The 27,939-nt window shown below is 46.6% G+C and overlaps 10 non-coding genes across 10 annotated transcripts; 6 read left to right on the top strand and 4 right to left on the bottom strand.

Moving 5' to 3' along the window:
- The first annotated feature begins 3,204 nt into the window (after positions 1–3,204).
- trnar-ucg (transfer RNA arginine (anticodon UCG)) lies at positions 3,205–3,277 on the top strand. Its single transcript has one exon. It is a non-coding gene; the product is annotated as a tRNA-Arg (tRNA).
- Positions 3,278–4,839: 1,562 nt separating this feature from the next.
- trnas-uga (transfer RNA serine (anticodon UGA)) lies at positions 4,840–4,921 on the bottom strand. Its single transcript has one exon. It is a non-coding gene; the product is annotated as a tRNA-Ser (tRNA).
- Positions 4,922–13,050: 8,129 nt separating this feature from the next.
- Positions 13,051–13,132, top strand: trnas-cga (transfer RNA serine (anticodon CGA)). Its single transcript has one exon. It is a non-coding gene; the product is annotated as a tRNA-Ser (tRNA).
- A 730-nt stretch (positions 13,133–13,862) lies between these two features.
- LOC138230207 (U4 spliceosomal RNA) lies at positions 13,863–14,004 on the top strand. Its single transcript, XR_011186242.1, has one exon. It is a non-coding gene; the product is annotated as a U4 spliceosomal RNA (small nuclear RNA).
- A 6,805-nt stretch (positions 14,005–20,809) lies between these two features.
- trnag-gcc (transfer RNA glycine (anticodon GCC)) lies at positions 20,810–20,880 on the top strand. The gene has a single exon. It is a non-coding gene; the product is annotated as a tRNA-Gly (tRNA).
- A 2,196-nt stretch (positions 20,881–23,076) lies between these two features.
- On the top strand, positions 23,077–23,147 carry trnag-gcc (transfer RNA glycine (anticodon GCC)). The gene has a single exon. It is a non-coding gene; the product is annotated as a tRNA-Gly (tRNA).
- Positions 23,148–26,092: 2,945 nt separating this feature from the next.
- LOC138230339 (5S ribosomal RNA) lies at positions 26,093–26,211 on the top strand. Its single transcript, XR_011186366.1, has one exon. It is a non-coding gene; the product is annotated as a 5S ribosomal RNA (ribosomal RNA).
- A 211-nt stretch (positions 26,212–26,422) lies between these two features.
- On the bottom strand, positions 26,423–26,496 carry trnai-aau (transfer RNA isoleucine (anticodon AAU)). Its single transcript has one exon. It is a non-coding gene; the product is annotated as a tRNA-Ile (tRNA).
- A 557-nt stretch (positions 26,497–27,053) lies between these two features.
- Positions 27,054–27,124, bottom strand: trnag-gcc (transfer RNA glycine (anticodon GCC)). Its single transcript has one exon. It is a non-coding gene; the product is annotated as a tRNA-Gly (tRNA).
- A 214-nt stretch (positions 27,125–27,338) lies between these two features.
- On the bottom strand, positions 27,339–27,420 carry trnas-aga (transfer RNA serine (anticodon AGA)). The gene has a single exon. It is a non-coding gene; the product is annotated as a tRNA-Ser (tRNA).
- Between the last annotated feature and the right edge of the window lie 519 nt (positions 27,421–27,939).

Raw genomic sequence — 27,939 nt, 5'->3', positions numbered from 1 at the left:
GCCCCAGCACTGTATACTCTTACTTTTGACGCCTGTCTGAAGTTGGATCCATTTCTAAGAATGGTGACTCACATATCCTCATGCTCAACTTTGGCTCAACCACACAAACTATGAAGTTAATCATCTGCTTTTGCTCCAAGATTTATGTTACTAGGCTCTCTCCTGGGGATCCTCGTGTTCAAACATTGCCCTTATTGTGGATGATCCATGACAGAATTCAGGGAATTCAGAATTCTGATACCTCAGCTCAGATTCTGACTGGGCAGACTGTCATTGCCTGGTGTGAATGTGTGCATATCTGTTTTTGTGCATGTTCTGTGGCCTGTTGTACAGTACATCACAAATGAAAGGGAAATGGAAAACTAAAATAAGACTCAAGTGTTTTATCTTTCATTAACAGTGTTTCATTAGTATCTGTGCTAGATCCTGTCATCCACTGCTTACCACGACAGGCTCTAGCACAGGATAGCAGCTAATACATTTAACAATCTCACTGCACAATGTTGTATATTCAAGGGCTGATCTTCTGTACTTTTTCTTTCACTTTTCATTTCCTAGAAACTCAGTCCTGCCAGGAATAATCTGAGAACAAAATCAATCTGAGTGAAAATCTAAGCAGAGGAAGATTGTTTTACAGAGTCAACAAGGTCTAATTCAAGGTCATCAGCACTAACAACATTCTCTCTGGAGACAGGCGATAAGAAAATTGAAAGTGTGTATTGTTACACAACAGCAGAGACTATGAGTTATGCTATCATGAGAGTGGTGATGGATTTTTTTCATTGCTTAGTTTTACAGGTTCTGTACATTTGAACATTCAAAGTGACTAAAGTAAAGGAGTTTTCCCTTTTTACCACATAATTCCCAAAGATCAACACTAATAGAAAGCCTAATTCCAGCCAAGATTCAATTACTGTCTCTCAGGCATCCCAGCAGTGGATTTCATGACTTCAGACAGCCATCTTTATCAGTGGAGAACTCAATGCTCTGAGGTTTACTGGCAGAGTCTCACACTGGGTAATACGTTGGTAAATAATGTCCTATGGAATTCTACTATTGATAAATTCTACTATGGAACTGCGATGTGTCCTGAAAAAATCTTCTATGATAGTGGTACAGTCCATCACACCCCACCTACAGCCTTTAAAAGAGAAAAAAACAAATTCTGATATTATGGTGGAAAAAGAGCCCTGGAATCTTTGTAGAAGGACAAAAGACGGAAAGAACGGGCAGTGTAACCATGGCGAAGAGAAGGGAAATATTGGAGAGAGCTTTTTTCATACACTTTTTATCATTGTTTTTCCAGCCCAACAATGATCAACAAATATGGGCAGGCGTCCTGTGCCAAATCCAATCTACCTTTCTTCCAAGCATACAGGAATGTCAGTGAATTAAATATTGACATATGAAAATTCCCAAAAATATGCAATCACACATATGCAGTTTGAGCAAACATAAGACAATACCCAAGTACCACAAACTACCAGGCATCATTAGCAGTTCAGGTGGGGAGCTGTGTCAGCATGCGTAGGCTGCAAAGGAACAAGTAATAGGTCTATTCCATGCTTAAAAGAGAAGAAAGAAAACACAACATTTCAGCCGTGGAGCCCTCACACCTGAAGAAGGCTCCACGGCCGAAACGTTGTGTTTTCTTTCTTCTCTTTTCATCCAGTGTCATTAGCCAGTTCCTGTCAAAATAAAATAGAAATGGATAACATTCTAGAGAGAGTTTGAAATACCAAGGTACAATTTAAACCATATTTCTTCCACTACAACCACAATATTTTGGAGAGATCGCTGAGCCTAACTGTTCTGGCATGCCCGTTAGCCTCCGTCCTGCTTCACCAATGAATGCAACGGGGCACATTCTGAGGGAGATGCGGTCAATCAGGTTGCAGGAAAACCACGCTATGCTTTTTTTTGAGATCCTGAAAAGGACAGAGGGGCCATGTATATGTGTGCAGCTGGATATGTAATTGCAGGTGGCGTTGCAAATTCTGCTGAAGCCCCACTGCCTGGTGTGGACGGTAGCTGTGCATGTTGCAGCAGAATTGTGCATGTGAGATCAAGGGGGCATGTCATGTGTTTGAGCACTTCACTCCCTTCCGGAAGCACGTGATTCCCTGAGTCCCAAAAATTTGTAAGTTCTTTGGATGACCTGTGGACCGATCTTTCACGATGAAGAATTCCTTAAGAAGAATAGATCTCGGCCCACCATCCCAATGCCTCCATCTCAAAACAGCAACCTCCCACTGCCCTTAGTCTGCAAGGCAGTCCTTTCAAGTGCGATGATGACGCCGGGACCTTCGTTGCCTATTGTACGAGCTGAACTTTTGTGCTCATCAATTCAACGCTCTTTCCATCAACTCATCTTGTCTTTGACGCTTCGTGTTTTGTGCTCCTTTGACTATCGGCATATCGGGTGACTGCAAACACTGAAGTTCTTGCTTACGGAGTGTGGAACAGTGTTTTCAAGTGATCGCTGTTCTGTCATGTTGACGCCGAGTGAATCTTTCTTTGGCAACATGGGCAGGCTGACAGCAGCGCGAGCTAAAGTAATGGCAAATTTCTTGACTTATTTCTGAATGTGAATGTTCTTTAGAAAAGGGATGCGGCGTTGCTTCTCCCCCGTGTAAAGGTCACGCATTCCAGACGTGGTTATGAGCGAACAGTTGCCGCAAGTGTTTGAAAAGAGCAAGAGAGGAAGCAGCCCTGCCCCGTGTGAGGATCAAACTCAGGACCTTCAGACGATGAAACTGACGCGCTACCAACTACGCCAACGAGGCCAGCTGCAGTACACAGCCGGAAAGTTTGCCTCATATGGATTTCAGTCGCCCGTTCCCTAATCTTTAGACGCCCTCTGCTGGATGTTGCATTTGCCTTTTGATCTCACCGATACTTTTTTGGTCTGTTTCTGTTGCGAGTCCGTTTTTCAGATCTCACCTAGCACAAGTCTCTCTGGCTGAAGTGGCCTCTCTGCTTCAGCATCGTGCCCTCACTCAGCCATTAAAAACGTCACTCGGACTTCTGACATGCTGACATGAAATGTCAAGAGAGAGTGGCGGAGACGCTTAAGGCAGAGAGAAGATGAAGAGGGGGGGTGGCTGCGAAATGATTGACAGCTGCAATCAGCTTTAGATGGGGAAGTGTACTACTAGTAGCAGTGTAGAGCTCTCTGTGGTGGAGTTCAAGCGCATGTTCTATGGGCCAGTGGCGTAATGGATAACGCGTCTGACTTCGGATCAGAAGATTGTAGGTTTGAGTCCTACCTGGCTTGCGAGGCTTTTAAACCTCTCAGGTTCCTCGGTAACAGGTTGCCGTCATGTATATGAACTATAGAAAAGCATTTGCCACAACCCGTAAATTAGCACGCAAGTGTGGGCTAGTGAACACAGAACTGTATGGAGATCATCTCCAGTTCCGAGCTCAATTGCAATGAAAAAACATGCAGAACAGAACTGGAGAGCAGCTGAATTTGTGCTCAGTAGGGTGGGGAGGACTCAGCATTCCTATTGTTCTAATTGGCATGAACTGCAGGGGATCTGAATCAGAACATGTCAGTTAGTTCGATCATTGCGTCAATATGTAGGCCACGTTAATACAGAATTATTACTTTGTCTGTCTCGTCTTTGTATATAGCTGAATGTCCCTGACAATTTCATGTTAGTTTTTAAGAACGACATTGGTGCTAATATATACATATATAGCATATAAGGAACACGTAAAAGTTTAGTCCATGCTGAAAAGATAAGAAAACCGCCACAACGTTTCATCTTGGAATAAATCTTTACTTGTTGTTTTGCAGCCTACCCATTCTGACCTAACTCCTCCCTTGAAATTCCCTAACAGATAAGGGTACGTAACGGCTCATGCGATGCTCAGTTGCAATTTGACCCAAAACAAACAAGAACAGCAGCTGAGGGTTTGAGTTTGAACATGCACTGTATTAAAGCAGCTTTTATTTCCATTGATAAATGCTAGATATTCCTACAGAGATTCTCCAGGTGAGTAAGCGATTCCTGTTTCTGTTTCTATTTCTGTTTCATATATATATACAGTATATATATATACATGTTACATGTGTCTCTGCAATAGTACAAATGTGTTATACACTATCAGGGGCTGCTTTTTTGTGCACCTCATCTACAACAAGGGTTTTTTTTTTTCATTTATGTTTGTGGACCTTCACCATTTGAGGAAGTGAGTTAGATAAGAAAGTTACAGGTATGGTGAGCAATGACTGACAAAGGCACGTACTGCGTATTCCTTACAGAAGTGTAAGCAATTTGTTCTAAAAAACACCGGCTTAAGTCCAACATCGTTAGCAATCTTATTACTTAAACAGAATTAACATCAATAAACTGTAAGGTGCTGGTACATGCGAGTAGATTTGATCTTCTATTAAACAAAAATGCAATTACAGCTCTAAATAGGTCAACCTAGACTTCTGTAACAGATCTGTTCAGGTCATCGCTGTTCCTCTGACCTTGTGATTCTTTGGAATTTTAAAAGTGTATTTCGCTTGCCTTTCATGTGGTCTGTGTACAAGTCACTGTGGCGTATGCGGTCCTACACAGCCTTGCTATAGACGTGATGAGCCTCCGCTATGTTGCAATGGAGAACAGGTTCAGTACGGAGCTGCCGAGAAAATTCAGCTGGAAAGCTCGTTGCAGAAAAGCATCGGTATCTGTGTCCAGCGGCAAAGCGTCCTTCGTGGGTGCTGAAGAACCGATTTCACAGGCTGCGGGTCCAGGCGATTTAGAGTGTTAAAGGTCCCAGCGAAAACGAAACGGCGCTGGTCCTTTTACACGCACGCACGCAAACAAATGCAAAGGACGCCGTAGTCGGCAGGATTTGAACCTGCGCGGGGAGACCCCAACGGATTTCAAGTCCGTCACCTTAACCAATCGGGCACGACTACAGCGAACGCCGCGGCCGCTGCCTTCTTGCTACAATCGAACAGGGAGTGCGAGGCGGCGGCGGCAGCTGAGGCAACTTTTTTCAAGTTCGCTCTCCGTTTAAGAAACCTTTTACGCCATACGTGCAAGCACACACACACACACCTCAGAGGACTTAAGGGTGGCTTCAAGTTGGAATGATAAAATCTCCCCGTTCGGACATGAAAACAGAACGTTCTTAGACAGAAAGCAATCAACAACGGAGACATGTGGACGACGATTTTAGTCACTGCACTTTGAATAGCATTTTTACTCCAGTTACAGGAGATGCACCAATGGCCCTTGACCTACGCTCTTACCAATGCCTTGAACATTCAAACAAAACAGCCCTCAAGTCCTGCGGTTTAATATAACGCTGTTACGTGTCGAGGCAGTATTTGACTCTGTCCTACCGTTGAGACACGGGGCGTATATGGAAACGAACACATGCTACGGATCGTCTCTAATCGGTCCCTACAGCTGGAAGGCTCCTTGAAGCGTGCACACCCATCATTCATCTTTGCGCATCTGTGAAAGGTAGACTCTTGAGCAATGTTTGAGCCAGCTCTAAGGCAACTAGTGCTATTGGACAGACACCTCTGGAAGATCCTAAGAGTCTCTTAACACCACTTCCAGCAGCAAGCTTAATTGTTCGCTGGAGGTCTCCCACCCAGGTACTGACCAGGCAAAGAATCACCAGTACATTGAATGAGGAAGTTAATCCTGAAATCCAATTACATATCTCAAGGTAAGACAAATCCATAAGAACATGTCTTAGTATTACTTCGTTTACATTAGTATGGCACTGAGTTGGAGCTCCTCTTTAAGCTGTGGTTTAGTTTTGCATTCATGTGTTTCTAGAGCAGTGATTTATGGGGGTGGGTGGGTCTTTCACAGAGGCTCAGGACAAATCCCCCGCCTGAAAGTCTAATGTGTGCGTTCAGACAGTCACAGGTCAAGAGCCAGGCAGGAGGACAATGGACAGAAGAGCCAACGAACTAAAAATAAAAGAACAGATACGAAAAAGCCACCATCTTTTTCTTTTTGACATTTTCCGACTTTCATGCAAGCCAGGACAAAGTTGCTCATAGCTACTTGTGGATTCAAATACTCTATCGAGTGCTTTGATGAGTTTTTGCAATTTGATTGTCGTCCTGTCAGCCTGTTTCTGTTTTTTTTTTTCAATCTAGGGATGGAAAGTATGAGGGAAATGATGGAGCAATCAATAACCGCTCCGGAAAAATGGCAGAAAGAAATGGTCCGTCACTAAGGACATTTGTGAAGCAGAGGAGTGACATCACCACAAAGGCGACACATTCTGCTGATGGTTTTGGTGAATAATGATTGAGGCGCGTTAAGAGAAAGGCAGCTGTGTCAGCATGCGTAGGCTGCAAAGGATCAAGCAAAGGTTTACTCCATGCTGAAAAGAGAAGAAAAGAAGCACAACGTTTCGACTGTGGAGCCTTCTGCGCCATCTTCTTTAGCGGTGATGATGTTTACATTGGAAAAACTGAGACATGCGTCCCTGGGTGGGCTTGAACCCCCAACCTTTCGGTTAACAGCCTAACGCGCTAACCGATTGCGCCACAGAGACTGACAGCCGCTTGTGCTCCCTACATTTGCAGGTTTATGGTCAAAGAAAACAATCACTTGCGCTTCTTGCAGCCGGCAATCTTTTTCCACTGACAACCAAGAAATGGATTTCATCTTTCACAAGCTGTATGGATTTCTTCAAAAACAAGTTATTCCAGAAAGGAAATGAATTCTTGCATTAAACTGAACCAAGCTGTACATGTTTGTCTGAAATGAGACATTCGGCACAACAAGACACGTTGAGAGGCACCGCTGGTATTCAGACCCAGGATCGCCTGCTGACTAGGCGGGCACTTTAAGCCACTAGGGAACAGCGCCAGCGGAGCACCGCGCTTTTACAGACACTTGGACACATCTGCGTTCGGTGTGCACTTAACCTGCTCTCTGAGCCCGTTGCCTCCGTCCCATTTAATAGCAGAACTGACGCCAAGAGAAATGATGAGAAATGGCATTTATCGGGCACTTTTCATGTCCAAGGAGCTCAATGCCCTTGACACCTCCCCAAGGCGACAGAGCTGTGCATTCTTTGGCGACACCATTTTTTCTTTTGTTTAATTTCTATACTTATTGATAGAATAAAAACGATATGTCATGTACTGTAAGGGAAATGTCTCTTTTCATGGGGAAAGCTAGCACCAGCAAATGTTGTGTTTAGAAGAAGTGATTTAACATGACACGTGACCTAATTTACCGGAGCAAAAGCTCACCCAGCAAGCCCTGCTTTACTTCTACAGGAGAGAAGTACTGTAGAGTCTGCAAGATGTTCAGCTGGGTAGCTACGTCAGCATGCCTCGGCTGCAAAGGAACAAGTAATAGGTTTATTGCATGCTGAAAAGAGAAAAACGGAAACACAGCGTTTCGACTGTGAGGTCTTCTCACACCTGAAGAAGTCTCACACCTGTAAAAGGCTCCATGGTTTTCTTTCTTCTCTTTTCAACATGGAATACACCTATTGTCTGCAAGATGTGACAATTTCATGGTGTTTTGGAAGAAAACCTTTTTTCTTTGAATTCAAAATCAATCGGAATTTCAGCACGACACATCAACACTTTTTCTGTTTTAAGGAGATGATATTTTAAACCTGATAAAAATAGTAGGAAACACAAGTTTCTTGCTGTGAAAATTGCATGCAGAACAGAACTGGAGAGCAGCTGAATTTGTGCTCAGTAGGGTGGGGAGGACTCAGCATTGCTATTGTTCTAATTATTATGAACTGCAGGGGATCTGAATCAGAACATGTCAGTTAGTTTGATCATTGCGTCAATATGTAGGCCACGTTAATATAGAATTATTACTTTGTCTGTCTCTTCTTTGTATATAGCTGAATGTCCCTGACAATTTCATGTTGCCTGCGATGTGTCCCCTCTCCCCACAGCAGTGGCAGATGACCAGCCGTCGTCGCTCCCCCAACATCGTCGCGCTGGGCGTCTCCTCCTCCCCATCTGATTCCCCGTGCGCCCCTCCGTTGGTGCCCACCGGTCTCCTCGAATACGGCAACAGTGTGCTCAGCCAGAGCCAGGGCCTGCTCCAAGGGGACCAGTGCGGCCAGCATCACGTGGCACTGCACCTCAGTCGGCGCCGGGGCCAGGAACGCCTGGAGCGCTATTTCCCGGTGGGCCTCCTCCGGAAGAGTAGGGTAACCCTGGCGGGCTAAGTAGGCCACGTCTGCGGCTGTTACCTTCACTGTTACCTGGATACCTCTTTATCTAGAACTCACTCTTCCCCCTGCCTGTCTGGCTTCTTTTAATCCTTCTGTGCCCGGATTGCAGCGGGTAAGATATTTTTCCAAGAAAAAAAGAGAAATTAAAAAAAGAGAAATTTCACCAGAGCCCCTGCTCATGTCTAATTTTTAGTTTAGAAGGATTCAAGCAGGATTTTGGATGAAAGGCAGCGACCTTAATCAAGCCCAAATCATAATTGAACCCATTCAGAGCCTACATTACATTTTAGTGTTTCATTCTGAGCAGAATGCCCTCACACCTGAAGAAGGCTTGCGTTTTCTTCTCTTTTAAGCATGTGTACAATGCTGTAATACAATTTAAAATAATTAAAAGTTTAAAAAGTATCAACTAAACTCCATTAATATCGAGTGTCTTTTATACAGCTTTTATACAGCTTTTAAGTATAGATTACACTTTTCTAAAATGTATTTAAAAAATAAAAACGATTACTAATCTAATCTTTCCACGTTTGATCCCAAAATCCCAAGAAAAATTAATCTAAACTAGGAGAAAGCTATGCTGAAAGTTTATTAATATACTTAGAAGACAAAGATAACAATTTATGTTGCATTTGTCTGATTGTGAATCAAAAAATACATTTAATTAACTGCTCTCAGTGACAGCTGACAATCCTCCATACACTCAAGTGAAAAATTAGTAATGCCAATGTAAACGTGGTATTTACAATTTGTTGATAATAGAAATGTTAAGTTCTCTAAAGCTTTTTGAGGCAGCAAAAGATTTGAACACCCTATATTGTAATGAGCTGCTGAGCTGAGAATGGGTTATGTTCCTGCTGTCAGAGGGGGTGGAAAGTGCCCGCGGTTATTTAATTAGTATTACAATTCACACTGATTCCCTTGAAAAGGTATGGACATAAGAATATTCGTGCGTGGTCAAAAAATGGCATTAAGCACTTAAAATTAATATGGTTAATAAGAGTAAACTGGAACATGCTGTACAAGATCGGCTAAACTGGGATCTATCGCTTACGCCTGAAATTGGAGCTGCTGTCGCAGTGAATAGCGACTAATAAGTCTGTCTTTCTGTGGGGGGAAGGGAATCTGATCTGATCTGCAAACCTCCAACAGAGCTGTTCAACTGGTTTTTGTCGGGCACATCAAGTGTCAGGTGTAAGCGATAAATATATTTAGCTGAAAAGCTGTACAACGCAAGACATTTCAGTATTCTAGGTTTCGTGAAAAAGCACATTGTGCTGCTGTAATACAGTTTAAAATAATTAAAAGTCTAAACAGTATCAGCTTATGTATGGGTTGTATTTTAAAAAAAGTCAAAAACCGCACTCAAAATGCAATTTAGCGCTTTCTGGCAAGAGGAGACACCCAAATTAATAATGTAACATGCTACTGTTTGTGCATGGATATAGTTATAATGCTATTTCCTTAGACACGTGATTCCATGTTTTATTTTGAATCCCCGGCGGAACCGGGCATCCATAAGAATCAAGTACTGTAACAGGTTTATTCTATGCTGAAAAAAAAAGAAGAAAGAAAACACATTCCATAAGAATCAGCGCCTTTATATAGCGCCTTTAAAGGTGGCTTCTCAAAACGCTTTACAGGATAAAAACAACAATAACAACAACAACAACAACAACAACAATATTGTGTTTCATTGCACTTTGACAGATTGTCTTTAAATCAACTGTTGATTTAAAGTTTGACAGTAAATGTTTATATTGTAACGCATACAGCCTCCATTTCTTATTAAAAATGTAGCCTAAGAGGGGGGGTCTGCTCTCACAATCCTCCATATACTCAAGTGAAAAATTAATAATGCCAATGTAAACATCGTATTTACAATTTGTTGATAATAAAAATGTTAAGTTTTTTAAAGCTTTGTGATAGTTTACCCAGTTTACCCATTGTTATTAAAAATGACTTGGATTCGAACATGTTGTGATATTTAGAAATATAAAAGTCAATTAATTGTCAATTTCCATATTTATGTCTTTATTTAGCGGTTTCATTAGTGACAAAGGCTAAACTTTCTTGGAAAAATGTCTTTGCTGTCTTGCTGATACATTAAGCTTTCTAAACTCAGCCACAAAGTCATGTGACTGATTTTTCGCCCTGTTTCGTTGGTTAAACGCAATGATCACAAGCACCACCATGGTAACTGGGACATGTAGTTTTTAATTCAGATTGAATTATAACTGTACGTACTGTAGCGGCGAGGCTTATTAATAAGACAGAATTAAGTGTTGCTGTGCTTTCCCAAATGAGGCCCCATCTCCCTCTTCATCTCTGTGGTGCAGTCACAGAGAAGCTATTCATGCAGACTGATTTAAAGATGTTTTCTTTTGATAAGGTACAGCTCCCAAATGGGGATGCACTTAGCTAAGCCTGGCTATCATGATCAATGGTCATCCATTGGCGCCTAAAGGTCTGCAAGATTCCAAGAGAGAGCCTCATCCAAGTGGTCTACAACCCCAAGGTCAGCATCACCAGAGCACCGTCGCAAGCTGAACAGCAAAGCCTGGCATAGAGCCAGAGAGCGCGGATTAGACAGCAACAAGCCTGCAACTGCTTCTTTGTGCCCGCAGGAGATCTGAATCCCCAGAGATTGGATGAGTATTCAACTTCACTGCATGACAGCTCGAGAATTCAATTGTTATCCCAACCATTTGATATCAATTTAATTCCTAAGAGTTATGTACTTGTTTTGAGTATCTAGTGTAGAAGTTATAACCAAGTTCATTTACGAAACGGTCTAAATGAATGATATACTGAACGTATGTCCTCTTGATATATGTAACTCTTTGTAACTGACTGAATATATACCTTTTGTATTCTGATAACCCTCTCGATAAGATCTGTTAGGTTTACATGCATATTCTATGTATTAATAAATGTATCCTCATGTATTAGTACCTGTGTGTGTGCGTTGTTTGAGTTATATCGCAAGGTTGGATTCTAAAGCCATTAAAAGAATCATTTTGTGATTTACTGCTACAATGAATAATTGTCCCAGTAAATCCCAAATCCTACAGAACTAGTGCCTTCAGAGAGCACACTACAGATGTTACCTATTTATCGTTGAACAGGATGTATGTGATGTGGCGACTAGGTTCAATTTTGTATCCTCTTTAAAAGATTAAGGACTGGGGTGAGTGTGATTTACCACCCTTTCAGCTAAGAACCCGACGTGCGGACCGTTTAAGCTGCATAGACTCGGTCGTTTAACTCTTCTCCATTAGCAGGGTTAAGGTTAAAGAAAAAAACATTGCTGACTTCTTTTTTTTTTTTGCCAGCCGCGAGCGCAGATTAGCAAGATTTGTATTTCATGTTTTGCAAGTTGCATCCATTTTAAGAAAAACAAGTCGCGTTAAAGACAGGAAATGAATGCTTGCATTTAATTAAGTCTAGCCGTAGGCGGTTGTCCATAATGACCAGTTCTGTTCGAGAAGAACAAAAAAGGCACAGCTGGGATTCAGAGCCAGGGTCTCCTGTTTACTAGGCAGGCGCTTTAAGCAACTAAGCCACGGCGCCCCAGGAGCGCTGTCCTTTTGCAGCCACTTGGAAACACCACTCAGACACATCTGCATTCGGTGTGTGCTCCGCCGGCTCGCTGAGCAAGTTGCCACCTTTACATACAATAGCAACATCAACACCAAGAGAAAGGGTGACAAATGGCTTTTATCTGGAACTTTTCATGTCCAAGGAGCTCAATGTGCTTTCTGTGTACAACAGGGCCACTGATCTCCACACTGGCCACTGAACCACAGCAGTGGCTTGCTGGCTTGACATCTCCCAAGGAAAATGTTGAAATCGCATGTGGAACAGGAAAATGACCCTCGAGTACGAGGGAAAAAAAAGAAAAAGATCATCTGGAGCGCGCCAACCCATGTCCGGACAGCCCACTTTTGTCGACGAGGTGGCCGAGTGGTTAAGGCGATGGACTGCTAATCCATTGTGCTCTGCACGCATGGGTTCAAATCCCATCCCAGCTCCAGCGAAGCCCCTTCGGGTGTTATGTCATCAAAAAGTAGAACAGCGAATCTCCCTTTGATCAAAAGCGCAACAGAACTGTTTTCCGTGGAGCAGGTTTCAGACCCGTAGACCTGTTTTATTTGTAGGGCAGGGCACATTCCCAAATGCGAATCTCCTGTTTTAGAAATGCTTTGGGCGGCGTGAAGTGAAAATAAGAAATGGGCTCCAGGTGCACATGGAAGCAATCAAGTGTTTCATCCGAGCTGTTTCAAAGACTGCCCAAGAGCTTTCCTTTCACAGAGGCGCAACGATTAATGATGGGGGTGCACCCTTCAATGCGCCTAACGACTCTAGGGAGTGATTGAGACGATTCGTAGCGTGTGCTCATTTCCCTCTATTCCCCGTGTTGCAGTGGTAGGATGACGTAAATTACTGCTTCGACACGTAATGGCATTATAATCAAGTGCAGGAGCTGAGGGCTTTTGTTTTGTTTCGTTTTCCATGGCGTTCGTAAGCGCGCAAATCAAAGGAAATTCCTGCGTCTAATAGGAATGTAAATGCTTTTGAAAGTGCAGTGTGGTGCAGCTTGTAAAATCCTTGTCCACATTTGTGGTTTGTTGATGTTTTTTCTGTCTGCCAAAGTTGCATTTTGACATCCGGACGGGGAGACTTTAGCATTTGAACGTGAAGCCAGCCTTAAACCCTCTGAGGCGTGTCTGTCTGCCGGCACGTATTTTGTGAAAGGTATTTTGTTTTTTTAACGGAGAGTGACTTTGAAAAAGTTTCCGCAGCCACCTCGCACTCCGTGTTAGATTATAGGAGGAATGCGGCGGCGGCGAGCTCGCTGTAGTCGTGGCCGAGTGGTTAAGGCGATGGACTCGAAATCCGTTGGGGACTCCCTGCGCAGGTTCGAATCCTGCCGACTACGGCGTCTGCCGCATGTCGCCTTGTGCCTGCGCGACAAAGGCGAAGGGCCGCTTCTCCTTTCCTGGTACTATAGAAATGCTAAATCGCTTGGCCCCGCTGCCATGGAAATCAATTCTTCAGATAACCACACATTTTGCGTTCGCACCTCTGGTGCTCTACTTATGCCTTTGAAAACCTAATGAATAAAGCTGAAAGAACCGACATGATATGTAGGTGCTCGTAAAGCACGCAGTAAAGAACTGTTAACAGCAAGGGTTTCAGTGGGTTAACTGAGGAGAAGGCGTGATCGCTAATTGTTGACTTTTTATTTGGTGTTAGAAACACTCTTACTGTGCATGACGTGCAACAAATGTAGCCACAGAAATTGCATCACGCTTTCATGACGTTAGGATTTGTTTGTGCAACATCCGAGAAGAGTACTTGTGGCTTGAATGTGAACTGTACGTGCCCGCCCCCTTTCCTCTGTAGTGCATGAGTTCCTCCCGGCATGCCCTTCGTCATTGTTCTGTCATCTTGTATTTAAAGGGTTGTATTTCTGCTGCTGAAAATAAGCAACGGTTTTCTCACAACGCCCTTTGTTCCCGACGGAGCCCTTGTCTGTCATGAAATTCTTCAAAACCTCAAGCTAGAAGAAGAAGAAGACGACAAATATGAAGCGTTACAGCAACGACATGCCATGAGACGATCGATAACGATTTCCATAGGATCCCCGCGGTTGCCTGGCAACCGTCAGCTTTGCGCAGTGGCAGTATCGTAGCCTGTGAGGTTTAGCCGAGGCGCGATTCTTGCTAGTTGAAAACTTTTCCCAATACCCCGCTTCCACCGGTTTGCAATACAATCGGCGAAAGCAATTTTTGACAGTCTCGTCAGAGACTGAGCAAGGTGTTTAAAGACAGATTTTGTCATGGTGACATCATGGTAGAAAAAAACGAGCTTGTTACGTCTCAACAGAAACGCTCTTTAGCTCTTTCAGCGTTATGCAGAGAACAGCGTCTGTCGAGATCACTTTTGAGTCAGTGCGAAACGCCGTGTGCTGTCAGTTTGATTTCATATTGCTCGTAGCGGCCCCCGGCTTATGTCTGTCAAACGTTAGGTTGCGCTTCTTCATGCTGCATCGTCGGCATGAGTGGAGCTTTTTAAACGTCTGTACTTACTGCGCCCCCTAAGAAATCGTTTGTCCCCGTTCAAAAGAGATTGTGCGATGTCCTGCAGCGTTCGCAAAGCAAACCTTTGACAGTTTGAAAAGAGTGTTTCGGCTCGGGAAACATCATGACCAGTGTCCTGCATGTTTTCTGTGTATAGCTGTCTTTTAAAGCATACAGAATTCATTCGAAATCATTGATTTCTCCAATTAACAAGGGTCCCTCTTTTAACCTGCGAGAAGCATTCTTTCAATGTAACAGATTTACTCCGGGGAAAGGATTCAGAGTCCGAAGTGCGGACTGATGGCGCACAGAGGGTCCATATACTGTGGATCCCTCAGTGATCTTCCGCGTATTCAAACCGCCAGCGTGTGACTCCCCTGTCCCCGTGACCTCATTGCTCTGCTCTGTCCTCTGTGCAGCCGAGCCCGACTCACGGTTTAAGTGAAAAAAAATATGCCCTCAACGTGAGATTTACTCTGGAGCGAGGATAGATGTTACCTTTTTATCATTGAACAGGATGTATGTGATGTGGTGACTAGGTTCAATTTTGTATCCTCTTTAAAAGATAAAGGACTGGGTTGAGCGTGATTTACCAACCTTTCAGCAAAGTACCCGACGTGCGCACCGTTTAAGCTGCCTAGACTCGGCCGTTTAACTCTTCTCCATTAGCAGGGTTAAGGTTAAAGAAAAAAAAACATTGCTGACTTCTTTTTTTTTTGCCAGCCGCTAGCGCTGATTAGCAAGGTTTGTATTTCATGTTTTGCAAGTTGCATCCATTTTATGAAAAAAAAGTCGCGTTAAAGACAGGAAATGAATACTTGCATTTAATTAAGTCTAGCCGTAGGCGGTTGTCCATAATGACCCGTTCTGTTCGAGAAGACGGAACAAAAAAGGCACCACTGGGATTCAGACCCAGGGTCTCCTGTTTACTAGACAAGTGCTTTAACCAACTAAGCCACGGCACCCCGGGAGCACTGTCCTTTTGCAGCCACTTGGACACACCACTCAGACACATCTGCATTCGGTGTGTGCTCCGCCTGCTCGCGGAGCAAGTTGCCACCTTTACATACAATAGCAACATCGACACCAAGAGAAAGGATGACAAATGGCTTTTATCTGGAACTTTTCATGTCCAAGGAGCTCAATGTGCTTTCTGTGTACAACAGGGCCACTGAACTGCACACTGGCCACTGAACCACAGCAGTGGCTTGCTGGCTTGACATCTCCCAAGGAAAATGTTGAAATCGCATGTGGAACAGGAAAATGACCCTCGAGTACGAGGGAAAAAAAAGAAAAAGATCATCTGGAGTGCACCAAGCCATGTCCGGACAACCTAGCTTCCTCGACGAGGTGGCCGAGTGGTTAAGGAGATGGACTGCTGATCCATTGTGCTCTGCACGCATTGGTTCGAATCCCTTTCTTGTCGCTCTCCATGTTTGACGTTGGCCATCCTGTTGTTTGCTCCGGTTCTAGAGCCGTACATTTTCTAGCGGTGGCTGAACATGGTATAATAGGCTAACGTTGGTATCGAGCAGTGACAGTATTTACGTGCCGCTGCTGCCAAGTGGCTCTGGGTTGAGACCGCGTTTTCACTTACTTGCAACGCAAACGGAGAAAGCGATTTTTGACAGTCTCTCGAGAGACTGCGCTAGGTGTTTAGGGATAGACTTTGTCAGTTCCCCCTGGGATGATGGCCTCTCAAATAGTTTGTGATTCCCCTAGACGTTTATACAGTAGAAGCCTGCTTCGTGGCTTAAATCCAAGCTAAGGAAACGAGTTAGAGGTCTGATGCAGAACTGCGAATTCGATGAACGGGAACACTACAGTACATTGCACTGTATGTGTGAGGAAAGCTGCCCCCTTCAGTCCCTTGTCGACCGAACAGAGGACTGTAAAGGATACTGCCAAGAAACTTAAGGATGCTGGTTGGAATCCAGCTCCAAAGAAGCCCCTTTGGGTGTTATGTCATCAAAAAGTAAGAACAGCGAATCTCCCTTTGATCAAAAGTGCAACAGAGCTGTTTTCCGTGGAGCAGGTTTCAGACCCGTAGACCTGTTTTATTTGTAGGGCAGGGCGCATTCCCAAACGCGAATCTCCTGTTTTAGAAGTGCTTTTGGCGGTGTAGCGGCGATGCTTATTAATAAGAAAGAATTAAGTGTTTCTGAGCTTTCCCAAATTAGGCCTTATCTCTCTGTTCATCTCTGTGGTGCAGCCACAGAGAAACTATTCATGCAGGCTGATTTAAGGTTTCCCTTGATAAGGGACAGCTCCCAAAGGGGGATGCACTTAGCTAAGCCTGGCTATCATGATCAATGGTCATCCATTGGTGCCTATCTGTCTAGGGAGTGCCAGATGGACATCTGGACTGCATTCCTAAGTGTCAGGAGTAAGTGACTCATATCTCACCTTGATCAACCAATCAGGGACTGGTAGGGCCGAGTAACCCACGTGGGACTCTGATGCCCATGGAACTTTCAGCCAATCAACGAGCTGAAGTTCCTCCAGGTAAAAACAGGCAACACAGAGAGCCTGAGAGATTCAGTGGGAATTCAGTAGAGAATTCTGTGGAGTTTTCTAAAGGGAATTCAAAGGAGAATTCCAGGGCAGGACAGCCCAGGAGCAGAAGGCTCTCAAGGGCAGGACATTCTCACAGCGCGCCTCCTGACCATCCTGAGACTCAGCCCAGACAACCACGGAACGGCCAGTGTGTCCGAGTGCCAGAACTTTCCTTTGTTCTAAGGGTCTAGAGCGGAGGTTGCCAGAGAATAACCAGAGGATCCACCCGAGGTTAGCACCAGCAGCAGGCCTCGAGAACAGGTCGGAACTGTGGACAGTTGAATCACTATTCAGAACTAGCTCTTCATCAGGAACGAACCGGTCTTCTTCTTGACTTGCTGGGACCCACAGTCATCTTTTCTCCTGTGCACAAACTTTGCTAGTTAAAGCCAACACTAACTAGCCGGTCAGTGAGCATCAGCAGCGCACCGTCGCAACCCGCACAGCACAGCCTGGCACCTAGACAGAGAGCGTGGATTGGACAACAACAAGCCTGCAACTGTTTCTTTGTGCCCGCAGGAGATCTGAATCCCCAGAGATTGGATGAGTATTCAACTTCACTGCATTACTGCTCGAGAATTCAATTGTTATCCCAACCAGTTGATATCAATTTAATTCCTAAGAGTTATGTACTTGTTTTCAGTATCTAATGTAGAAGTTATAACCAGGTTCATTTATGAAATGGTCTAAATGAATGATATACTGAACGTATGTCCTCTTGATATGTGTAACACTTTGTAACTGACTGAATATATACCTTTTGTATTCTGATAACCCTCTCGATAAGATCTGTTCGTTTTACATGCATATTCTATGTATTGTAACGCCCTCGCCTGGTGGTGAGGAGGAAGCGCCCCCAGGCACTCGTAGTACCGCTGGGCATGCTGGGAGTGGTAGCCGGAGTGCGGCCTAAGCGAGAGAAGCTCGCCCCACACCCAAAGTCTGTCAAGGCCCTGTGCATCCTGTGGGAGGCCTTGGAGGTAAAGGACGGGGTGCTGTGCCGGGGGTGGCGGGTACCCTCCAGTGGCGAGGTACGGTGGCAGCTGATGTTGCCTTGGTCGCTCCGCGGGGCGGTGCTCCGAGCAGTGCATGGCCAGCCGGGCGTGGGGCACTTCGGCGGTAAAAATACCCTGCAGCGCCTCCGAGGCCATTTTTATTGGGGTCTTTGCCACCGGGACGTGGAGCGGTACTGCCGAACGTGTGCAGTGTGCGTGGCGCAGAAGGGTCCCCCCGAGCGGTCTCGGGCCCCCCTCCAACAACACCAGGCGGGGGCTCCTATGGAGCGGGTGTGGGTGGACGTTTTGGGCCCGTTTCCGCGCACCGAGGCCGGGAACCTCTACGTCTTGGTGGCCATGGATTATTTTATGAAGTGGCTGGAGGCCTTCGCCCTACCGGACTAGAGTGCCCCCATGGTGGCCGATGCACTGCTGGAGGGGATGTTTGCCAGGCTGGGGGTGCCGGAGGAGTTACATAGTGACCAGGGGCGTAACGTCGAGTCCCAGGTCTTCGCCAGAGTGTGCCAGCGCCTGGGGATCACAAGACGCGGACCACACCGCTGCATCCCCAGAGCAACGGGTTGGTGGAGCGGTTTAATCGTACCCTCACCACCCAGCTGGCCACCCTGGTGTCCCGGCACCAACGGGACTGGGACCGCCACCTCCCCTTTGCGCTCTGGGCGTATCGGACCGCGGTCCAGGAATCCACCGGGTGCACCCCGGCCTCGCTCATGCTGGGCCGGGAAATGTGAACCCCGGTGGACCTGGTCTCCGGCCCGCTGCCCGGAGACGGGTCGGCACCGCTGGCTGGACCGGACTACGAGTGGGACCTGCGGCAGCGGATGCAGCAGGTGCACAGCTTTGCACGGACCCACTTGACACAGGCGGGGGTCCGGTAGAAGCGGCACTACGACCTGCGCTGCAGGGGGCCTGCCTTCCAGCCCGGGGACTCGGTTTGGGTGTACAACCCGTGCCGCCGCAAATGCCTCAGCCCTAAGCTGGCGCCATCATGGGAGGGGCCCGCTGAGGTACTCTGGGTGGTGGGCGAGGTCTGCTACCATGTCCGGTTGCAAACACGGGGGAGAGTGGTGGTCCTGCACCGAGACCGCCTGGCCCCCTACCGACCCGGGAGGAGGAGCCGTGTGGGGAGGCTCTAGAGGACCAGCCGGGGCTGGAGCCGGCCGATAGTGGGGCATCCGTGGGTCGCCAGCCGTCACCGTGGCGCAGCGGCTGCTCACGCAGGGTTCCACAGCAGTTAGCCGAGTACGAGTACAGCCTGAGGGGGGTTTTCGACGTCGGCGAGACGCCAGACGCTTCAGGTTTTTAAGGAGTAAGAGTGCAGGGGGTCTAAACCTGCAATCCAGTGTGTTGAAGTATTTCACAACACTACCCCTAGCACATCTGGAAATAAATCCTCATAATGATTATTGCCCTGGGCATGTACCAAAAAATCACTGAGCATATATATATATATCACTGTGTTGAAGCTAGAGACACAGAATAAGTGCAAACACATCCTAAATACAGTGTTCCTGCACCTGTGACCTCATCCAGAATGTATCATTTTTTGAAAGGGATTGCTGTCAGAATGCACAACTGAATCCCAAACAGAATCTCTAGTCAAATATGATCATTTGTGAAACAGGCAAATGAGTCTCTCAGGTGCCCATTGCTCATTTTCAGACACAATTATGCAATACTTTCACATGCAATACACATGAACATGCAATACTTTTCAGCTGCATTTTGACATCCGGACGGGGAGACTTTATCATTTGAACGTGAAGCCAGCCTTAAACCCTCTGAGGCGTGTCTGTCTGCCGGCACGTATTTTGTCAAAGGTATTTATTTTTTTTAACGGAGAGCGACTTTGAAAAGGTTTCCGCAGCCACGTCGCACGCCGTGTTAGATTAAAGGAGGAATGCGGCGATGGCGAACTCGCTGTAGTCGTGGCCGAGTGGTTAAGGCGATGGACTCTAAATCCATTGGGGACTCCCTGCGCAGGTTCGAATCCTGCCGACTACGGCATCTGCCGCACGTCTCCTTGTGCCTGCGCGGCAAAGGCGAAGTGCTGCTTCTCCTTTCCTGCTACTATAAAAACGCTGAATTGCTTGGCCCCGCTGCCATGGAAATGAGTTCTTCAGATAACCACACATCTTGCGTTCGCACCTCTGGTGTTCTACTTATGCCTTTGAAAACGTAAAGAATAAAACTGAAAGAACCGACACAATATGTAGGTGCTCGTAAAGCACGCATTAAAGAACTGTTAACAGCAAGGGTTTCAGTGGGTTAACTGAGGAGAAGGCGTGATCGCTAATTGTTGACTTTTTATTTGGTGTTAGAAACACTCTTACTGTGCATGATGTGCAACAAATGTAGCCACAGAAATTGCATCACGCTTTCATGTATGCTATTGCAGACACCAACGTTGCCTAGATATAAAACCGAAATAGCCGTGGGTTTGCTTGCTGGTCTGAAGGATCTCTCTTCGAATCTCTATCATTTGTCAATTGAAGTAAAAGGTGCTGCAATCTGATACGTTCAGAATCAAACCCGCAGCTGTTGTTCGACTTTATTTCTTGACTAATTACAACTGAGTGTCGCATGAGCAGTTACGTAAACTTGTCTGATATATTTGAACACAAATGCCGTTCTTCAATTAAAACTAACAGTACATTGTCAGGGACATTTAGTTCTATACAAACAAGAGACAGACGAGAATATTTAGTATATAATAGACAGAAAGAGGTTCGAATCCTGCCGACTACGTTGTCCACCTCCTGTCTTTGTGTTTCGGCGCAAGCAAAGAAGCGCGCCTGTTTGGTGTTCCTGGTGGTTTTAAAACGCCCAATCGCTTGTACCCGCTGCCTTGGAAATAAGTTCTTCAGCGTCCGCGAATGGCATTTTGCAGCTGGAAGCAGATGTCGACGCGTTTTGCACAGAGCACCAAAAAAGCGTCTTTTTTGAAGGCCTAGGCACTGAGCATTGGTGGTTCAGTGGTAGAATTCTCGCCTGCCACGCGGGAGGCTCGGGTTCGATTCCCGGCCAATGCAGTGGCTTTTGCAGCGAGCGTCTCCATCACTTGCATCCCCTTGCAACTCGCAACTGAAAACCCACTGAAGCTAAGCAGGTGTGAGCCAGGTCAGTACCCGGATGAGGGTGAGCTACAGGGAAAAACAAACCTTCCAGCTGGAAGCGGTGTTAATGGTGCCGGCGGGGGGGCGCTCACCCCGAGGTCTGTGTGGGTCCCAATGCCCCAGTATAGTGACGGAGATGCTGTGTTGTAAAAGGGCGCTGTCTTTTGGATGAGATGTAAAACCGAGGTCACAGCGCTCTGTGGTCATTCAAAATGACCACCAAAACCTTTGACAAAAGCTCTTGGTAATTGATGGTCTTCAATAATGCTTCTCCTTTAGGTACATTTTAAATCAGCTGAAAAATGCTGTGAAATGGGGGGGCACTTCAGGCCAGTGTAGGATTTGGGTTACAAGAACCATGAAATTGCGCGAGAAAGCCCGTACACTGAATTACACGGCTTTCTATTCAAAGGAGGACAAAAGAAATTCCCTGAGTTCGATTTCTTGCAGCACAGAGAGGAGCACTGTTACGAGGCTGGTTAGCTCAGTTGGTTAGAGCGTGGTGCTAATAACGCCAAGGTCATGGGTTTGAGCCTCGTACGGGCCAGGTCCTTTTCTCCTCTCTTACCGAAGCTGTTAGGTTCCTTTCCGTGGTGAGAGGGGTTGTCATGCAACGCTGCCACATAGTGCCGACAGACAAGAGTGTTGCAGGAGAAGAGAAAAGTGTTTGAAGATTTAAGAGTGTCTTAGGTGGAGCCAAAATCAAGTGTCACAAATGCAAGTGGGAGGATTTCCAATGTTTAATATGGTAAAAATAAGCGGAAGTTATCTGCCGGTCCGGCACAGTCTGCCATGCTTTTGTCATATACTGTAAAGTGGTGTCGAACTGGGTGTCGAACTGGAGCCTCACCATTTGCATATGTGAGGCTCCAGTTATACATCGAGTGTCACATTAAATGACGAAAATGAAGAGTTAAAGCAGCTGGAGAGGTTTTCTTACAACTTTTGAGCTGACAGTTTTGGAAAATGTTTCCTTCACGCTGCACTGTACAACATAGGCAGCCAAGAGTCTCCAAAACAATACAGAATTGACAGATAGGAGAAAATTCCCACTCGTCCTGAAGTTCCCAAAATCCAGCACTGAGCGTAAACAAAGTGTCTAAGTAGCGTGGGAATGCTAACCCTAACCCTAGCTGGAGTTTGAGCAATCCAGCACTGAGCGTAAAAAGATGAGTCAAAGTAACGTCTAATCGGATTAGTTTCCTTAGAGCTGGTTCTGAGTTTGCTCAAGAGTTTACCTTTCACAGATGCGCAAAGAAGAATGTTGGGGGTGCACGCTTCAAGGTGCCTTACAGCTGTAGGGAGTGATTCGAGACGATTCGTGGCGTGTGCTCGTTCCCATATACCGTACGCCCCGGGGTGCAGTGCTAGGATGACGTACAATACCGCTTGGGCTCGTAACGGCGTTATATGCAAGTGCGGGACGTGAGGGTTTTCGTTTGTTCGTTTTGTTTTGCTCTGCTTTGCTTTGTTTTGCTTTCCATCGCGTTGGTAAGAGCGTAAATAAAAAGGCGATTCCTGCGTCTACCACTAATGTAAGAGCTATTTCAAGTGCGACGTGGTGCGGCTTTTCAAATGCTTGTGGGCATTTCTCTGTTGTTGATTCTTTTTTTGTGTGTAACAAAGTGGCATTTTCATGTCCGGACGGGGAGACTTTATCATTCCGACATGAAGCCACCCTTAAGTCCTCTGAGGCGTGTCTGTCTGCAAGGCTTGTATTTTGGAAATGTTTTTTTGAAAGGGAGAACGACTTTGAAATAGGCTTCCGCCGGCGCCTCGCGATCCAGGTAAGATTGTAGCAAGAACGCAGCGGCGGTGGGGCTTGCTGTAGTCGTGGCTGAGTGGTTAAGGCGATGGACCAGAAATCCATTGGGGTCTCCCAGCACAGGTTCCAATCCTGCCGACTACGTTGTCCGCCTTCAGTCGGTGTGTTTCGGCAGAAGCAAAGAAGCGCGCCTCTTTGCTGTTCCTGGTGGTTTTAAAACGCCCAATCGCTTGTACCCGCTGCCTTGGAAATAAGTTCTTCAGTGTCCGCGAATGGCATTTTGCAGATGTCGACGCGTTTTGCACAGAGCACCAAAAAAGCGTCTTTTTTGAAGGCCCAGGCACTGAGCATTGGTGGTTCAGTGGTAGAATTCTCGCCTGCCACGCGGGAGGCTCGGGTTCGATTCCCGGCCAATACAGCGGCTTTTGCAGCGAGCGGCTCCATCACTTGCATCCCCTTGGAACTCGCAACTGAAAACCCACTGAAGCTAAGCAGGTGTGAGCCAGGTCAGTACCCGGATAAGGGTGAGCTACAGGGAAAAACAAAGCTTCCAGCTGGAAGCGGTGTTAATGGTGCCGGCGGGGGGGCATTCACCCTGAGGTCTGTGCGGGTCCCAATGCCCCAGTATAGTGACAGAGAAATAAACTTGTTTGGGCACCCCCAATTAACTTCTGGGGCAGGAAAAGCACACTTTTCAAAACTTGTTTTTCAGCTCGAAATAAACGTGTTTTTTCAAACCTTGGAATCCCAATGTAACTGCCTGGCTCATTAGAGCCCACTGAGTCAGCCCTTAACCCCACTGTGCAGAAGTTGTCAAAACGGGTTTTTCAGCAGAAATAAACACGTTTGGGCAACTTTGGTCACCCCCATTTAACTTCTGGGGCAGGAAAAGCACACTTTTCAAAACGTGTTTTTCAGCTCGCTGTGACCTCTGTTTTACATTTCATCCTAAAGACAGCGCCCTTTTGCAACACAGCGTCTCTGTCACTATCATAAGTGACTGCCATCATAAGAATATGAGTCCAGTATTTTAGAATATAGTCAGAATGACTTCTAACCTTACCTGTGGTGTCTTTAATCCCTATTGCTCAATGCATGGTGTACGTACTGCATAGATGTGTCTTGAGAATGAGGAATGGGCCCCTGAGACGGTCATTTACCTGTTTCACAAATGATCGTATTTTACTAGAGATTCTGTTTGGGATTCAGATGTGCATTCGGACAGCAATCCCTTTCAAGAAATGATACGTTCTGGATGGGGTCAAAGGTGCTGGAACACTGTATTTAGGATGTGTTTGCAGTGATTGTGTGTCTCCTGCTTCAACGCAGTGATATATAGATGTGCTCCTGTAATTTATTGGTACAAGCCCAGGGCAGTAAGCAGTCTGAGGATTTATTTCCAGACGGCATAGAGCAGTGAAGCAGTGAAGTAGTGCAACACACTGGTTCATTATATTATTAGAATCTATTCTACTTAAATTATTACATTATACACAATTTGAGTTCATTTTAAAAAGTAAAAGGTAATGAAAGGAATGCATTTTCATAAGAAAGATAATACCGATATGCATGTGATAATCTTCCTTATATCATGTAGTGTGTCATTTGGACACTTTATGGGCTTGAAATACAAAGAAAATCATGTTCTATGGTACAAGATAAATACAAAACGTAAGCTTTTATTTTAATTAGATTTGTTTATAAAGCATAAGCAATCATTTATTACATTAATATATGTGAAAATGACATTTTAGCATCATAATATTACATAAAGGTCTCTAGCTTCAACACAGTGATATATATATATGCTCAGTGATTTATTGGTACATGCCCAGGTCAATAATCAGAATGAGGATTTATTTCCAGACGGGCTACAGGTAGTGTTGTGAAATACTTCAACACACTGGATAAAAACCAAAGAAATGAAGATATGTAGCAATCACATTGTAACAGGGGTGACAGTGACAGTGACTTAATGCTTATACTAGTGGACTTTTGGTACCTTTAGGGTACGGAGCGAGCCGCAGGGAAGGCTCGCTCCGTGCGCACACGTCCTTTCGATGCCAGTCCAACAAGTGCTCCGCATTAGCTGCGTCGGGGCTCCGGCGTGTCGCACCTCACCTCACCTCGCACTGCCCCCTCCTTGAATGTCTGCCGCTGGGCATGCCCTGCTCTCCTCCGCCTTATCTTATCGCGTGTGAGCACCGACAATGGCCACAATGCCGGGGAATGGCACCTGTAAAGTGTTAATTGGGGCACAGGAACAGCCCGTCTCGTCTCGGGGGGGGCGGCTTCAGAGACAATACAGCAAACACAGCGGGGCGGGGGAAGAAGACGACACCACACATGCGGGTACATTCAGCTCCGGCGGGAACGAGACATTTGTCGGTCTTTTCAAGTGCCAAGAGCCGAGCAATCCTTCACTTGTATCGTTTCTCCCCGGTGACTAGATCTGGCCCTGCGACTCTCGACTGGGCTCACCCCCGGGGCAGCCCAGCAGGTGTGAGCCTGGCCGGCACCCGGATGGGAGATTCCACCCCGGAAAAGCTCCGGTTGCTGCTGCTCCTGCAAGAGGTGTGACTGGGACCAGTAGGGAGCGTTCACCCTGCGGGCTGTGTGGCTCTCTTACGCCCCAGCCTCCTGATGGCGACACTCTGCTGCACAAACAGGCGCCGTCCTTCGGGGGAGGCGTCAAACCGAGGTCCCGACCCTCCTTGGTCATTAGGAAACCCCAGGGTGTCTCTCAAAAAGAGACGCCGGGGGTGTCCCTCTGGTGTTAGTGCTCCCCTTTACCCATCAGTCGGGGTCTCCTCCTAATCCCCGTCTCACCTGTAACAATCAATGACGAGGCCCCCCTGTCCGTGAGATTTAGTACTCGCGCAAGAGACCGGGGGAAGAGCGCGAACGCGGTCCCCCGCCCCCCACAAAGTGCGCGCTCCGGGTTCCCTCTCGGGGCCCTGCAACACAGCGGAAGGGCAGCGAGAAGGAGCCTCTTGCTCTGACGGCGCAAGGCCACAAGAGGGCGGAGGCGCCGCGCGCCCGGCCGACGTGTTGGACCGGTGCGCTTTACGTGCTGAAATAAACACGCGAAAGCCCCGAAATGTTTCCAGAGTGCTGTGCACTGGAGGTTTTTGTCTGGTGAAGACTTGCCTGGTGCTCCTCCGTGCAGATTGTTTGTCCTCCTCCAGTGCGGGACGAGCCAACACAAGGGAGCGCATTCGCCAACATCCAGGCACGCAATGCGATTTGGAAAGCAGCTCCTTTCCAAAGAGTTGCACACGAACGATCCTTCAGTCCCGCTCGGGGGGCACGGAGCCCCCGCCACACACAGCTTCAAGTAGCGAGTCAGGCGCCGGGGCTTTCGCTTACGGCCACACCACCCTGAACAAGCCTGATCTCGTCTGATCTCGGAAGCTAAGCAGGGTCGGGCCTGGTTAGTACTTGGATGGGAGTCCGCCTGGGAATACCAGGTGCTGTAAGCTTTTGCTCTCCCGGCCAGCAGGGGTCGCCGTTGGTGCCGTAGGCTTTGGGAGGAAAACCTGCAGGATGGAAAGGTGATCTATAGCCTCATCTCTAGAGATGTTTTGTTGCTGTGGCATGTGTGTGACCCATATTAAAAAAAAAAAAACAGTCTGTAAAACGAATATCGAAGCTGCCTCTAAATCTGCAAATGAAGATGAGTTGATAATCTTCTGGCCCGTACGGGGCTTGAACCCGTGACCTTGGCGTTATTAGCACCACGCTCTAACCAACTGAGCTAACCGGCCTCACGACAATACTCCTCTCTGTGCTGCAAAAAATCAAACTCAGGGAATTTCTTTTGCCCTCCTTTGAATAGAAAGCCGTGTAATTCAGTGTACGGGCTTTCTCGTGCAGTTTCATGGTTCTTGTAACCCAAATCCTGCATTGGCCTGAAGTGCCCCCCCATTTCACAGCATTTTTCAGCTGATTTAAAATGTACCTAAAGGAGAAGCATTATTGAAGACCATCAATTACCAAGAGCTTTTGTCAAAGGTTTTGGTGGTCATTTTGAATGACCACAGAGCGCTGTGACCTCGGTTTTACATCTCATCCAAAAGTCAGCGCCCTTTTACAACACAGCATCTCCGTCACTATACTGGGGCATTGGGACCCGCACAGACCTCAGGGTGAGCGCCCCCCCGCCGGCACCATTAACACCGCTTCCAGCTGGAAGCTTTGTTTTTCCCTGTAGCTCACCCTCATCCGGGTACTGACCTGGCTCACACCTGCTTAGCTTCAGTGGGTTTTCAGTTGCGAGTTGCAAGGGGATGCAAGTGATGGAGCCGCTTGCTGCAAAAGCCACTGCATTGGCCGGGAATCGAACCCGAGCCTCCCGCGTGGCAGGCGAGAATTCTACCACTGAACCACCAATGCTCAGTGCCTGGGCCTTCAAAAAAAGACGCTTTTTTGGTGCTCTGTGCAAACCGCGTCGACATCCGCTTCCAGCTGCAAAATGCCATTCACGGACGCTGAAGAACTTATTTCCAAGGCAGCGGGTACAAGCGATTGGGCGTTTTAAAACCACCAGGAACAGCAAAGAGGCGCGCTTCTTTGCTTGCGCCGAAACACACCGACTGGAGGCGGACAACGTAGTCGGCAGGATTCGAACCTGCGCGGGGAGACCCCAATGGATTTCTAGTCCATCGCCTTAACCACTCGGCCACGACTACACCAAGCCTCACCGCCCCTGCGTTCTTGCTACAATCTTACCTGGATCAAGAGGCGCCGGCGGAAGCCTATTTCAAAGTCGTTCTCCGTTTCAAAAAAACATTTCCAAAATACAAGCCTTGCAGACAGACACGCCTCAGAGGACTTAAGGGTGGCTTCATGTCGGAATGATAAAGTCTCCCCGTCCGGACATGAAAATGCCACTTTGTTACACACAAAAAAAGAATCAACAACAGAGAAATGCCCACAAGCATTTGAAAAGCCGCACCACGTCGCACTTGAAATAGCTCTTACATTAGTGGTAGACGCAGGAATCGCCTTTTTATTTACGCTCTTACCAACGCGATGGAAAGCAAAACAAAGCAAAGCAGAGCAAAACAAAACGAACAAACGAAAACCCTCACGTCCCACACTTGCATATAAGGCCATTACGTGCCCAAGCGGTATTGTATGTCATCCTAGCACTGCAGCCCGGGGCGTACGGTATATGGGAACGAGCACACGCCACGAATCGTCTCGAA

The sequence above is a fragment of the Lepisosteus oculatus genome, unplaced genomic scaffold, assembly GCF_040954835.1.
Source record: "Lepisosteus oculatus isolate fLepOcu1 unplaced genomic scaffold, fLepOcu1.hap2 HAP2_SCAFFOLD_48, whole genome shotgun sequence".
NCBI lineage: Eukaryota > Metazoa > Chordata > Actinopteri > Semionotiformes > Lepisosteidae > Lepisosteus > Lepisosteus oculatus.
Note: the sequence above shows the minus strand (reverse complement) of the source record. Positions and strands in the feature narration are given on the sequence as shown.